At 43.6% G+C, this 14,593-nt stretch overlaps 1 protein-coding gene across 4 annotated transcripts in view; it reads right to left on the bottom strand.

The window, feature by feature from the left end:
• Positions 1-14,593, bottom strand: part of USP9X (ubiquitin specific peptidase 9 X-linked) — a 461,171-nt gene that overhangs the window by 135,235 nt on the left and 311,343 nt on the right. For 2 of the 4 annotated variants that reach the window (XM_059158616.1, XM_059158619.1), the window contains exon 1: positions 3,996-4,646. The exons of 1 other annotated variant lie outside the window; for it this stretch is intronic. The gene's annotated coding sequence lies outside the window, so the exon portion shown is untranslated. Of the gene's footprint in view, positions 1-1,998; positions 2,081-3,995; positions 4,647-14,593 lie in introns of those variants that run through there. One more of the 4 variants, XM_059158618.1, reaches the window with a different exon arrangement.

The raw sequence follows: 14,593 nt of genomic DNA, 5'->3' as shown, positions 1-14,593 counted from the left end.
TCAATCATAATTTCCAGAGCATAAGACCTAGAAAAATACCCCTTTTTGGGGGGGGGGGGGGATTTTGGTAAAGCTCTACAGGTGATTCTGATACACAGCTGAGATAGAAAATCATTGTTAGACAGTAGCTGGAAACAGAACTAAAAACCCTTATAGAATACTTGTGTAGTGTGTACATGCATACCGAAGCCCACAAGACTAGAACATGCACGAATGAAGAACAAATTTAGGAAAAGTATCTTAACAGTGTACTTTTTCACTTCTTGTTCCTTAAAAGTATATTTACATTGGTCATTACTTTACATTCAACAGTAAAAATTGAATGATTAATTCAAACACCAATAAACATAAGTATAAAAGGTTCCATAAAGTCTTCTTTTCCTTTTCATACTTTATACCATAGAAAATAAGATCACAATGACCATTAATAGAAAGATCTTTGAGATCCTGTGCTGCATTAAGAAAGTTCCTAGATTTCGCATTAGCAGGCTTTCTCCCCAGCCTCAATACAGAATTTAAGACATCGGACCAAGAGAATTAAGAGAAATAAACACCAAATAAAGGCGTTTAATGCTATTTCCTTTATTCCATTAAACTGATACTATGAAAACGCAAAAGGAGACCTCTAGTTTTGAAAACGTTTTGTAAAAATTACACTGATTTTAAACCAAGCTAAATAAAACTCAATATTTTCAAATTGAGATAATAGAAGCTCACATGATACTAAATGTTCATTTATGAGACGATTTAAATAAATTACTGGGAGACAAATGCCTGGATTTTACATCTTTTAGGAACGTTATGTTGCCTAACATTATTTTAGTCATAAACACACCCACCAACTAAACTATCAAGCAGAACATGTTGGGAGACATATGGAAGAGGAAGAACCTACTTGCTGCAAAGCTTTTAACAGCTCCCTGGCTAACTAACTTATTTCCCAAGTTGCAGATAATTGTCATATTTTTATTAAAATTTTCATCTAAAGCTAATCTGGTTCAGGAAACAGATGAAAGTTCCAAATGTTTTTTAAAAATAGTGATCAGTCACATTTCTTTAATGTGGCACCGTAGCTGAAACACCACTGGTTGACAGACCTCAATCCCTCACCTCTATGATGGAGACATTATTTATGCTGATAATTGAAAACAGTTGAGGAAAAAAAAAATCCATCTTCTTATTTAAATGCTTGAAAGTTCAATAAGAACACGCTAAGAGCATTAACAGTGGTATTCAACTCTGACTGCATGGAAATTATCCACAGTGGTTTTAACATAAACCTTTGCCCAGGACCCCTATCAGAACTAATCAGTATCAGAGAGTGAGATCCAGCCATCAGTATTTTTCTTCCCCCCACCTAAACTCCCTTAAGTGATTCTAAAGTGCAGTCAGGTTTGAGGGTTAACACATTAACCCCTTTCCCAAACATTAACGTTAGGTCCTATACTAAGAACTTAGCAACAAACAGGGCAGCTTTCAAAAATAAAACTCAAAAAACAAAAACAAAAACAAAAAAAGAGGGGGAAACTAAAATCTCCCCCCTCTCAATTTTTAGGGGCGGGGGGAAGTATCAAGATTCGGAAAACGTACCAGCAAGAGGGGATATATAATGCAGGCTATTATGAAACCATCACATTATTTTAGAATTCAAACGCAAAACAAACAAAACAGGACAAAACAAAACAACCTCACCAAAAGACAAACACAACTAGCTCAAGAACCACAGAATAAGATCCTTTCCCAAAGTGCCCAAAAGAGTTACAAGAACACTGATCTGTAACACACACCCCCATATATTTTGAACAACCTTCCTTAACCTAATTTAAACAAAGACTGGTTTCAATATTAAAAATTCTAGAAATATAAAAACTTCATTAAAGTTAACCTTATAAAAGTAAACTGAAAGAATGCTTGCTTGTGTCCAACTAATCAAGAACTTGACTAACAAATTCATGACAAATATCCATTTTAAAGAGCTATAAACAGCATTATTAATACCATCTGAAAAAAATTTATCTTTGAAGAGACAGCCACGAAATCCCTCATCTTCTTGAGATGTCAGAATATTTATTTCAAGATCCTGGAAGAAAAAAAGATCCAGAGTAAATCCTACTTGAGCATTCCATCAATAAAACAAGAGAAGTATGGAACACCAACAAGGGATTACAATAATTTGGTAAAAGGTAAACTCTGCCCTTCAAAGAACTTTCTGAAGAATTTAGATTCTCACGTGTACTGTTCTTGCCGTTATTCAATCCCTCCAGAAATTTTTCCTCTCAGAAACTACCAAGGTCAGCAAACAAAAGGAAGAAATGGCATGAGAACATTAAAATAACACATTAAAAATTCCAAGTTAAATGTCCGTACAAAAAATACAGGAAAAAGGGTAGGGGGAAAATATCTGTATACTCCAAATGTCTTATTTTTAAAATAAAGAAAACAAAACATAACAAACATTTTTTGAGTTCACCTTTGGGAACACCAATTTCAAATACTTCTATTTTTCCCTCTATGCAGACACTGGAACAATAAAGCTTAATCTTTAAGAACTTGAGAGGCATTTGCTGAAACCAAAATGGCAGCCCACTGAATCAGTAGACCAGGGAGATCTAAAGGAGAGTTTGCAGTCTCTATTTTTAAATTCAAGTGTACGGATTAAGAAAGCCAACGAGTCCTTACTATATAATCACTCAGAGTAGATAATGAGCTCCAAGAGAGGGTTAAGTACCTGCTGAAAAGTTTCCTAATCAATAAATACAGCCCAGATTCTTCCTCAGAAGTGAAAGTATACAAACGTTATGTAGATTTAGGAGGTTCCTGAGTTTCCAGGTAAAATACGGCTACAAGTATTTCCCTCACCCCAAATAAGGCACGAATACTTAAAACCACAACTCGCTCAGTTCAATTCTAAGACAATCCGAAGAAATTACACACACCTGTAAACTGCACGGTGGAAAATCCAATTAAGGTTATAACCATGTAACTTTCAAAAAATATGCATAGTTTAAGCAGGTTCCACTGGAAATCTTAAATTCCCATATAAGTTCTAGTCCCCACAGAAACCCCTATAAAGATTACAAAACAACGTATACACCTGCTCCGTAACTCTCAGTATTTCACAATGAATGAAAAATAAACAATTTCTGGAACCCGAAGCCTCGTACCACAGGAACCTAGAGGGCTCATTATCACCAAGCTCGCAGAGGCTAATATTTTTGCAGATAAACAGTTAAAAATAGAAAGGTGGTGGGTCCAAGCTAGGTGGGAGGCGATTTCTGCATCAAAACAGCTTTCGCGGCTTTGGCCCTCAGCAAATGAAAGGGGACGACGGAGGTGTAGGGGGCCGATAACCCGGCTCAGGCTCTCGGTCCAGAGGGCCGAGAAGAAGCTGACGGTTATCGCGGGAGGGTGGGGGGAAAGCGGACAAGTCGTCGGGCCTGATAGCCAGGCGTAGCCGAGCGGAGGCCTAGCTCTGCTGCTCCAAATCACTCCACCTCAGTAATGGCGTTTGGTGTCAAGTGGAACTAAACTGGGGAGGAGAGCGGCCTCGAGTCTGCCGAGAGCCCCGTTTCAAGGCCGAGGGCCGGGGGCGACTAGCCCCCGCAGCCGACCCGGCCCCCGGGCGCCGATGCGGGGGCTGCACTCCGGGCGCCGAGACTCCATCCTCCTACTCGGCCCCAGACAGGACTGGAAGGGGGAGGAGGGGGAGGGACGAAGCCGTCAGCCATTTTCCCTTACAGTCCAAAACACACAGCCACGCTCCCGGGACGCCGGCTCGGCACCGAGCGGAGTCCCGCGCCCCCACCCGCGCCGCGCGCGCTCGCCCACCCCGAGGCGGGGGTGGGGTGGGGAGGGGGGGCCGGGGAGTCCCCGGCCCAGTCAGCGGCCCGCCAAGAGAGGAACCGTGGGCTCGCACACCCCCCTCGCCGTCCTCCCCTCAGATCCAGCTGTTGGCCCCGGAGAAGCGCCTCGTCCCGGCGCGGCCGGCTACTCACCGCACGACCCGGGCGTTTTCTCCTCAGAAGCAGGGCACGCGGAAGCAGCAGGCAGCTGCAAGACTCAGTCCCAGGACAAGGCCGACCCTGGGTGCATCCCAAGCCTGGGGGTGACTGACGACAAAGTGTGTCGAGAGGCTGCGGGCGTCAAGACCAGGAAGCTGCACGGGGGCGCCGGAATTCGCTGCTCGCCGCGCCCGCCCTGCAGCAACGGTGGCCGCGGCCGCCTCCTCCTCCTCAGCCGGCGGCGGCGGCCTCTTCCCTCTTCTCCCCTCGGGCCGGGGCTCTAACTGAGCTCAGACGGGCTCCGGGCGGTGCGTTTCTCCTGCGTCACCTCCTCCCGCTCCTCCTCCTGCAGTGGCGGCTTCACCTTCTCGTGGTCGCCGCCTCTTTCCCCGCTCCGGGCCTGGTCGCTTTGCTGCGGCTCGCTCCTCGCTCCCGGCGCCGACCGGAGCACCGAGGGCTGAGGCGGCCGCCTCCCGGGAGAGAGGCGGCAGCGGCGGGCTCCCGCGAGGCCTGAGAGCTGAGCAACGCGGGGAGGGGCTCCGCGCGGCAGAGGCCCGGACGGGCCGGGTGCTGTGAGGTTGCGGCTCCGACAACGGCGGAGACTAGCTTCCGCAGCCGCGGACGCCCGTCCTCGCCAATATGGCGGATCCGGCAAACCAAAAAAAAAAAAAAAAAAAAAAAAAAAAAAGAAAAGAAAAGAAAAAAAAGAAAAAAAAAAACGCTCGGCCACTGGCGGCGGCGGTAGCGGCGGCGGCAGCAGCACTGGTGGCGGCGGCGGCAGCAGCGCGGCGGCGCAGACTCCCACTAACCCCAGCGCCGCCCAAAGCCGTGATGATCCCCCGCCCCCATCTAGCCCCGCCCCTCACAAGGCCCGCCCCCTGGCCCTCCTCCTTCGTCTCCTCCTCCCCACTACCCCCCCTTCTCGCTCAGCTGCTCCTTCTGCTCCCTTCCCCGACACCCTGGGCCGTCGAGCCAGGGAGAGTTGCGCGTGCTACCAGGGAAGCCCGGCCAGGCGCGAGGCGCTTGGAACCCGGAGAACTGGAGTGGGGGAGGGGAACACAATGCGGTACAGATTGTTCACGCAGTACGGTGTCTTTCCGTCGGCCCCTCGGGGATCGCGCTACGTTCCAAACCCCTCGTATCAGGAGCGATGTGAGAACAGAGGTGACACGAGGACAAGGAAAAGTGGGGGAAGGGAGATCCGGAAGGATCTGGCATACCACGGCGGAGAAGGAGCTGGGAGATTTGGCAGTGTGTGGCCAGGAAAGGGTTAATCGCGCAAACCGCAGCTGCGTCGCTCAGAGTTTGACTTGGGCCGCTTGTTTTTGTTCCATTGTGAACCGTGGCCCCGGCGGCGAGTGCCCGGATGATGACGTCACCAATCTCCCCCCTTTTCCGGGATTGTGGGGGGAGGGGTAGCGGAAAGACAAGATCTTGAGACCACGCGCTGGGCGGTCTCACCCGCGGTGCGTTGGGGTCCCGGGGGCAGAGCTGACCCGCGTCACTTGGCCCGTGAGCCAGCCAGGCCCGTTGGGCGGGTACCTTGGGGGTGGCAGCAGTGCCAGGTCTCCAGGGCCTGGCCACCTGCTCCTTGCCGATAGACGGAAGGTGTGGCTATCTCCTGCGGGGTGGGAGGGGGGTTACGTGGAGGTTTGGGGGAACCTACCCCCCCCTATAAAGCAAGTGCTCTGAGAAATTCATTCCCTTGATCCTGCAGCTTCAGGACCTGTAAGCGCCTGGGCTTCCTCACAACCTTACTGTGACCGACCACCCTCTGAGCATAGGAGCCCTTAGAACAGCAAAGAAAGATCTATAAAGTGACATGGACGGCACAGCGACAAAACAGTACTGAACAGCAAGATCAGGTTCTTTTGCCAAATCAATACAACTAACATAACACAATTAAAAAAAAAAAAGTGTTAGAATCGACAAAGGCCTTAAGAACCCACTACATGCACCATGTATGTCATGGCCTATTTTCTACATGTTTATATTCCAAAGTAAAGGTTATCAGGCTAATTTCAAATAAATGGTGTGCTTCGATCAATTCTATATAATCTACCTCTGAGACCAAATGAGAAAAGAAATGCAGTTCCTAATCTACCACATTTCCTTCTGACTTAAAAAAAAGTGCTTTTGGACACTAAATGCAAAATTGTCACAGACCCTTATAAAATAAGATTGTTATATTTTGTATGGAAGAGAGTTAGATTTAGTTATGCTATGTTAATCTATAACAGAGTTGTTAAAATGGAATCCAAACTAATTGGGTATGACAGTACATTACTAGTATCTTAAATTTTAAAATCATTTCTCTATGTGTTACTAAACTCATGTTTTTGCCCCAAATTATCTAACAAGGTATCCAAGAAAAAATTCATAGCCCGAATAATTCATAGCACATTTTACCTTGTTTTATAAGTATTTCCATGAATGGCTTTTCTTCTCCATTAGCTTATGAGCCCCTAAATAGCAGACACTACCATCTGTGTACACTGTAGGTTTATTAACCGCATGATTTTACTTAATCCTCAGAACCCTGTGAGGTAGCCAAAACTTATATTGCTATCACTAATTTTAGATAAACAGAAAGGATCAGTGATTTGCCCATGGATTGGAAAGGACAGGATTGGAAAGTGTTGAACAACCGGTCTTTTAACCCTATTGAAAGTGCACCTTTAATAAGGATGTTGGGGCACCTGGGTGGCTCAGTGGATTGAGCCTCTGCCTTCCGCTCAGGTCCTGATCCCGGGGTCCTGGGATCGAGCCCCGCATCCCTGCTTCTCCCTCTCTCTCTGCCTGCCTCTCTGCCAACATCTGCCTACTTGTGATTTTTTCTCTGTCAAATAAATGAATAAAGAATATTTAAAGAAAAAAAATAATGATGTCTACCCTCACCAATTCTGTTCAACATTGCCCTTGTGGTTCAAACCACAGCAAGAAAAAGAAAAGGCACACAGGTAAGAAAACAATTAAATCACTTTTATCCTCTATTTGCAGATGACATGATCTTATATATATAAACTCCTGGGAAATCTACTATAGAACACTATTAGAGCTAATAAATGAGTTTGTCAAAGTTTGCAGGATTTAAGATCAATAATAAAAAAGATTATATTTATATTTATTTATTTATTTATTTATTTATTTGACAGAGAAAGAGAGATCACAAGTAGGCAGAGAGGCAGACAGAAGCAGGCTCCCTGCTGAGCCGAGAGAGCCTGATGTGGGGCTCAATCCCAGGACCCTGAGACTATGACCTGAGTCGAAGGCAGAGGCTTAACCAACTGAGCCACCCAGGTGCCCCCCATGTATTTTTATATACTAGCAATAAACAATCTGAAAATGAAGTTAAGAAAACAATTCTATTACATCATGACATCAAAAAGCATAAAACTGTAATGAATGAATTTAACAAAAGAATTTAACAAAAGAAATCCAAGATTTGTACAATGAAAACTACAAAACAGGGGCGCCTGGGTGGCTCAGTGGGTTAAAGCCTCTGCCTTTGGCCCAGGTCCTGATCCCAGGGTCCTGGGATCGAGCCCCGCGTTGGGCTCTCTGCTCTTCGGAGAGCCTGCTTCCTCTCTCTCTCTGCCTGTGTCTCTACCTACTTGTGATCTCTGTCTGTCAAATTAAAAAAAAAAAAAAGAAAACTACAAAACAACATTAGAAGAAATTAAAGATGACCAAAATAAATGGAAAAACAGCCCATGTTCAAGGATTAGAAGATTTAGTTTTGTTAAAATAGCAGCACACCCCCCAAATTGATCTTCATAATGAACCCAATCCCTATCAAAATCCCAGCAGGCTCTTTTCGCAATAAGCACATGAAAACATGCTCAACATCACCAGTCTTGAGGGAAATGCAAATCAAAACCACAATGAGATACCACTTCACACCCATTAGAATGGCTATAATTAAAAAAAAGAAAAGGGAAAATAGAAAGTGCTGGCAAGGATATGGAGAAATTGGAACACTTGTGTTCTGCTAGTGGGAATGTAAAATGAGGCAGCTGCTATAGAAAAGTTTGGCAGTTCCCCACAACCTAAACATAAAATCACCCTATGGACCAGCAATTCCACTCCTAACTATAGACCCAATATAGAACGAGAATTGAAAGCAGGGACTCAGATACTTGTTCATCCTTGTTCAGGGCAGCACTATTCACAACAGCCATAATGTGGAAACAGTTGAAATGTTCACTAACAGATGAGTGGAAAAACGAGATGTAGTGCACAATGGAGTATTATTCAGACTTCAAAAGGAATGAAATTCCAACACAGGCTATAACGTGAATGGACCCTGAAACATTATGCTAAATGAAAGAAGCCAGACACAAAAGGTCACATATTGTATAATTCCACTTCATAACGTACCTCAAACAAATTCATGGACAGCCAGCAGAAAAGAGGTTACCAGAGGCTGGGGGAGGAGGGAATGGGGAGTCATTATTTACAGGGTAAGGTAAAGTGTTTCTGTTGGGGATGATGAAAATTTAGTTCTGGAAGTGATGGTTGCACGACACTGTGAAATGCACTCAACAATAACCAGTACCCTTAAGAATGGTTAAAATGATTACTTTTAGATTATATATATATTCTACCATAAAGCTTTAAAGAGTGGGAAAAAATTCACTTTCATATGTTTTAGCCTATAAATGACACTCCCACCAGCAGTTCTAGGGGGAAATTCATCTATCAGGTCAAACTCACCAGCAACTCACTCTTTCCTGTGCTCTGTGAAGCTACCGTTGAGCACTGTGGCTCCCAAGGTGGGTGTGGCCTACAGGACAGCCCACTTTTGACACCTTCCACTCAGTTAATGTCCTAGGCACTGAATAGTTTTAAGTTGAAAGAATAGGTTCAATGCCATAGTGCAAGCTCCTTAAAAGTCCATATTATCCAGGCCTTCCTTCTTACTTCCTTCATTTTAGTTTCTTACTCTTTTTAAAAAAGATTTATTTATTTGAGAGAGAACTGCGCATGCAAGAAGGCAGGGGGAGGAGGATCTAAGGAAGAGGGAGAGAGAATCCCAAGCAGAGTCCCTACAAAGCGAGGAGCCCCAGGTGGGGTTCAATCTCAAGACCCTGAGGTCAAGAACTGAGCAAACATTAAGAGTCCAACTCTTAACTGACTGAGCTACCCATGCACCCCTTGGTTTCTCGTTTCTAACACCCGTCTTCCTTTAGCTTTAAAACTGTAATGTTTTACTTCCTGGTTCTATCTTGGTAGAGCAAAGCCTTATCATATTACATTTCCTCATAAAATTTCCCACTGCACTCTTATTTGTCCAACCAGAAGTGCTTAATAAGTATACTCATTGTTTACTAGGACACTTATCTTAAGGAACAGACACAAAGCGAAGAAGTCAGAGAAAGACAAATGCCATAGGATTTCACTTATATGTGTTACCTAAAAACCAAAATAAAGCAGAAACAGACCCCAAAATATGGAGAACAAACTGGTGGTTGCCGGAGGGGAGGAGGCTGAGGGTGGGGGAAAAAACGGTGAAAGGGACTGAGAGGTACAGGCTTCCCCTTATGGAAGGAAAAAGTAGGAAGTACAGGACGAAAGGTACAGCATAGGGAATACAGTCAACAGTACTGTGTTGTATGGTGACAGATTATAGCTACACTTGTAGTGAGCACAGCACATCTATAGAGTTGTCTAATCACTGTGTTGTACACCCGAAACTAAAAGAACACTGTATACCAACTGTACTTCAATTAGAACAAAAAAGGAACAGAGAACTTCTTGGATAAACTGATAACTAGTTAATACTTTCAGGGCCACACATTCCCCAATTCTAGAGACAAGGGATTGACTATTTCATACTTGTTAAAAGGTCTTCGGGATTAATGGCTAAGCTAATATAAAATTGGTTATATGTCTCCTAGAGAAGGCTTTGTGATTTGAATGGAATGAGGAAAAGTCCCCAGTGACTTACTATCTTTCATATAAAAATGTGGTAAGGGTCGCCTAGGTGGCTTAGTCGTTTAAGAGACCGACTTGTTTTCCAGCAGGTCATGATCACAGCAATGTGAAATCCAGACCCGCGTTCCACTCAGTGGGAGTCTGCTTAAGATTCTCGCTCTTCCTCTGCCCTTTCCCCAACTCATGAAAACCCATGCTCTCTCTCTCTCTCGCCAAAAAATAAATGAGTAAATACATCTTTTGAAAAAAAGAAAAGTAGTCTGTCCTGCTGTGGAAGAATCTCTCTGAAACTTACCTATTCCAGGCAAGGACCTGTATGCAGACGCCAGGGATGTCTCACTGCTTTTATTCTAGGGTTTTAGAATCTCCCAGGTTTTATTTAAAATTCGAAGGGTTGTGTTTTATGTATTTTATATAAACTACCATGGGACAAAATAATCTGATCCTTTTATTTTTACTACTAGTCTGACTTATGTCATCTAGGTTTAAGAAATACTCACTTTCTCAGTTGGAGAATGACAACTATGCCTCCTTAGAAGCCTGGATCATCCTGTTATGTTTATGGCATAAGCAAATAACCTCAGCATGAACTAGGGCTGCTGATTATGCCTCACTCACTCATGGCCCACTGCTAGTTATCTTGAACTCAGAACTCCTTAAGAGTGGTATAGCTCAGCTCTGTGTGTCTGTCCCAAGGAGTCCAAATGTTCCAGGTCTTATCTAGCTAAAATATAAGCCTCATGATTTAAAATGTGAACCTGCAAAGTCCACCAGATTATCTCAACCATTTTTTAAAAAAATTTTTATTTATCTACTTAACAGAGAGAGAGATCACAAATAGGCAGAGAGACAGGCAGAGAGAGAGGGGGAAGCAGACTCCCTGCTCAGCAGACAGCCCGAAAGCAGAGGCTCAACCCACTGAGCCACCCAGGCACCCCTTCAACCATTTTTATAATCAAAACTGCACTGTAGGGGCGCCTGGGTGGCTCAGTGGGTTAAGCTGCTGCCTTCAGCTCAAGTCAGGATCTCAGGGTCCTGGAGTCCCGCATCAGGCTCCTTGCTCGGCAGGGAGTCTGCTTCTCTCTCTGCCTCTGCCTGCCACTCTGCCTGCTTGTGCTTTCTCTTCCTCTCTCTCTCTCTGACAAATAAATAAGCAAATAAAATCTTTAAAAAAATTGCACTGCAGTCACCCAGACCAACCATTTGGTAATTCAAACACCAAGTCAAAGTCTTACTACATTCTCTCCACATGGTTGCAGCCTGGTAAAACCCCAGCTCCATCCTGCTTTCTGTCTTAGCACACTCTCCCTATTTTTTCTTGGCTAGCCTGGAAATTTTGTAATAATGCAAAATTTCAACCAATTTTTCCTTCTGTTAGAGTTTCTTCAAAGTCCACTCTAATGTGGAACTATTTACTGCTTATGCCAGAAAAAAAGTAATCACTATTCAGTCCAAGGTTTTGATCACCAATTTCAACATGTTTGTGGGAGGGAGGTGGTTTCCCCCCACATCACCAATTAATGATTCTTTGACACCAGCTGGGTATCCTACAATTCAATTCTGACACGACCCACCCAGAGATAGCATCCCATTCTACAGGTTAAGGGACCAGTCCTACCAAAACTGCCCTTCGCTTCAGATGGCAATCACAATTCCAGGTTGTTACCTGTGCTTCTGACAAACCAGCTATAGACTGAAGGGTCCAATGACCCCCTCCCCAACCTTGGGTTATAGATTAAGGGCTCAGTCCTACAAGACTGTCCCCCCTTACCCCACTTTAGATGTCAACTACAAATCCAGGATGTCACTGGTGCTTCTGTCCAAATGGCTCTAAATCAAAGGTTCGCATGACACTGGCCGTGGGTTCCATTAATTTGCTAGAGCAAGTCGCAGAACTCAGAGAAACATTTTACTTACTAGATTATTGACTCATTATAAAAGGACAAAAAACTCAAGAACAGCTAGATGAAGAGATGCATAGGGACCGGTACAGGTAAAAGGCATGGAGAGTCCACACTGTATCTAAGTGTACCATCCTTCCATATCTGCATTTGTTCACCAGCCTGGGAGCTCTCTAAAGCCTCTCCTTTTAGGGTTTTTATGGAGCCTTCATTGTACAGATTGTATCGATTAACTTAATCAATGACCACTGGTGATCTGTTCAATTTCAAGTCCATCTCTACTCCCTGGAGATTTAGAGGGGTGGGAGTAACTGAAAAAGTTCTAACCCTCCAATCATATAGTTGGTTCTCCTGGCAACCAGCTCCCATCCTTAGGTGCTCTCCAGAAGTCACCTCATTAACATATACCCAGTGGTGGCAGAAGAGGAGCTTGTTATGCATAAGAAGACACCCATTCCACTTTATGGCTCTGAAGTCATAAAGTTTCAGGAACTGTGGACAAAAGTCCAAATATTATGACAAAAGATGTTCTCACTGCTCTACTGCTCAGGAAATTTCAAGGATTTGGGGAGCTAGCTATAAGCCAAGAACCTTGGACGAAGACCAAAGACGGAAGTAATATAGGCTTGGTCATTTACTGAGCAGGGAGCCCAATACAGGGCTCCACCCCATGATTCATGACCTGAGCAGAAATCTCAAGTGGGATCTTCAACCGACTGAGCCACCCAGGTGCCCCCGTATATGTTCTATACATATATAATCTAATCTATACATATAATTACTTTATACATGTAAGATATAATAAAGTGTTATTTCTCTAAATATATTCTGCAATTCAAACTCTTCACAAACACAAAGAGGTTTCTTTCAACCAAATTTGTTAAGGTTTCCAGTTTTTGTTTTCATTTTTATTTGTCTTCTAAGCATTACATTTTTGTCTGCTAGAAACAGCTATTCTTTCTTGGCTCTTAGGTATGCATTTTGCCTCCTTTATTTTTTTAGGTAAAATTTACTTTTTTTTAAAATAAAAATGCAAATGATTTGTCAACTATATTGCATCAATTTCTCCCTTCTTTTTATTTCTGGGCTCATTTCAGGACTTCTTGCTTCTTCTTGGGTTGATCTAGGTAATGCAGAGGACATGACTGTTCCTGCTCTGTTTTTGGGTTTGCAGAGTCAAGTAAGAGGTTTACAGAATGTGCTGTTTGTGGCTGCACTGTTCACTCGGTTTGCTCAAGGACTTGGAGAAAAACTATACTGTTTCCAAATCAGCCACTCTTTTCTGCTTTATCAAGTCCTTCAACAAACATGGGACTATATATCAAAATAGTGATTTATAATAGCTTTTCAATGTGTGCTAGGAATGCTAATGTAACAGGTGGTGTAATCAGCCTGTTTCAAGCCTAACATGGACACCAGATGCTTAAACAAAATAAAATCTGCATGTGTGTCACAACAAAAAACATTATTGTATATTTGATATAACATTACAAAATGTCTGGCACATGGGAAAAATTTTCCTTACGTCCATTACCAAAACCAATGACCAGTATCATTTTGGTGTATTAACCTCCAGATTTTTTTTCATATGAATACTCCTTTAAAAAATTAGAGAAATAGGGGCACCTGAATGGCTCAGTGTATTAAGCCTCTGCCTTTGCTCAGGTCATGATCTCAAGGTTCTGGGATCAAGCCCCGCATCAGGCTCTCTGCTCAGCTGGGAGCCTGCTTTCCCCCTCTCTCTGCCTAACTCTCTACCTACTTCTGATCTCTTTCTGTCAAATAAATAAATAAAAATCTTTTAAAAAAATTAGAGAAATAATGTAAACGAATTTAGAAAGTTTGGAAAATTGAGAAACAAAACAACCCTTATAATGCTAAAATGTGATTGTTGTAATTTTGGTCTATTTGCCACTAATCTTTAAAAACTGTATTTCCTTTACTTATTTTGAAGAATACTAGATATAGATACATATCCTTTTTAAAAAACAAACATTTAATCACTTCAGAGAACATTCACTCATGCTATCTATTTTCTGTACCTTGCATTCTGTCACTTAAGATATCTTGCAAATGGGGCATGTGGGTGGCTCAGTTAGGTGAGTAGCCAACTCCTGGTTTCAGCTGAGGTCATGATCTCTGAGTCTTGAGATCAAGCCTGCCATCAGGCTCTGCACTTAGTACTGAGTCTGCGTGTCCCTCTCCCTCTGCTCTGTCCCCCAACTCGCTCTCTCTTGCTCTCTCTCTCTCCCTCTAAAATAAATAAAATCTTGGGGCGCCTGGGTGGCTCAGTGGGTTAAGCCGCTGCCTTTGGCTCAGGTCATGATCTCAGGGTCCTGGGATCGAGTCCTGCATCGGGCTCTCTGCTCAGCAGGGAGCCTGCTTCCCTCTCTCTCTCTCTGCCTGCCTCTCCGACTACTTGTGATTTCTCTCTGTCAAATAAATAAATAAAATCTTTTATAAATAAATAAATAAATAAAATCTTTTAAAAATATATCTTGCAAATCTTTCTGTATCAGGACATCTTAGAGCTGACATTTTTGAGTACATAGTATTCTGCTGGGTGGATGCAGTGTAATTTAAATAGTCAGTCCTTGGGGCACCTGGGCTAAGCATCCAACTCTTGGTTTCAGCTCAGGTCATGATCTCAGGGTTTTAAGATGGAGCCCCACGTCAGGATCCATGCTGGTGTGGAGTCCGCTTGAAATTCTCTTGCTCTCCCCCTGTGCCCCTCCTGCTCGTGCCTTTTCTCTC

The sequence above is a fragment of the Mustela lutreola genome, chromosome X (assembly GCF_030435805.1).
Source record: "Mustela lutreola isolate mMusLut2 chromosome X, mMusLut2.pri, whole genome shotgun sequence".
Lineage (NCBI taxonomy): Eukaryota > Metazoa > Chordata > Mammalia > Carnivora > Mustelidae > Mustela > Mustela lutreola.
This window is presented reverse-complemented; position numbering and strand designations above follow the sequence as displayed.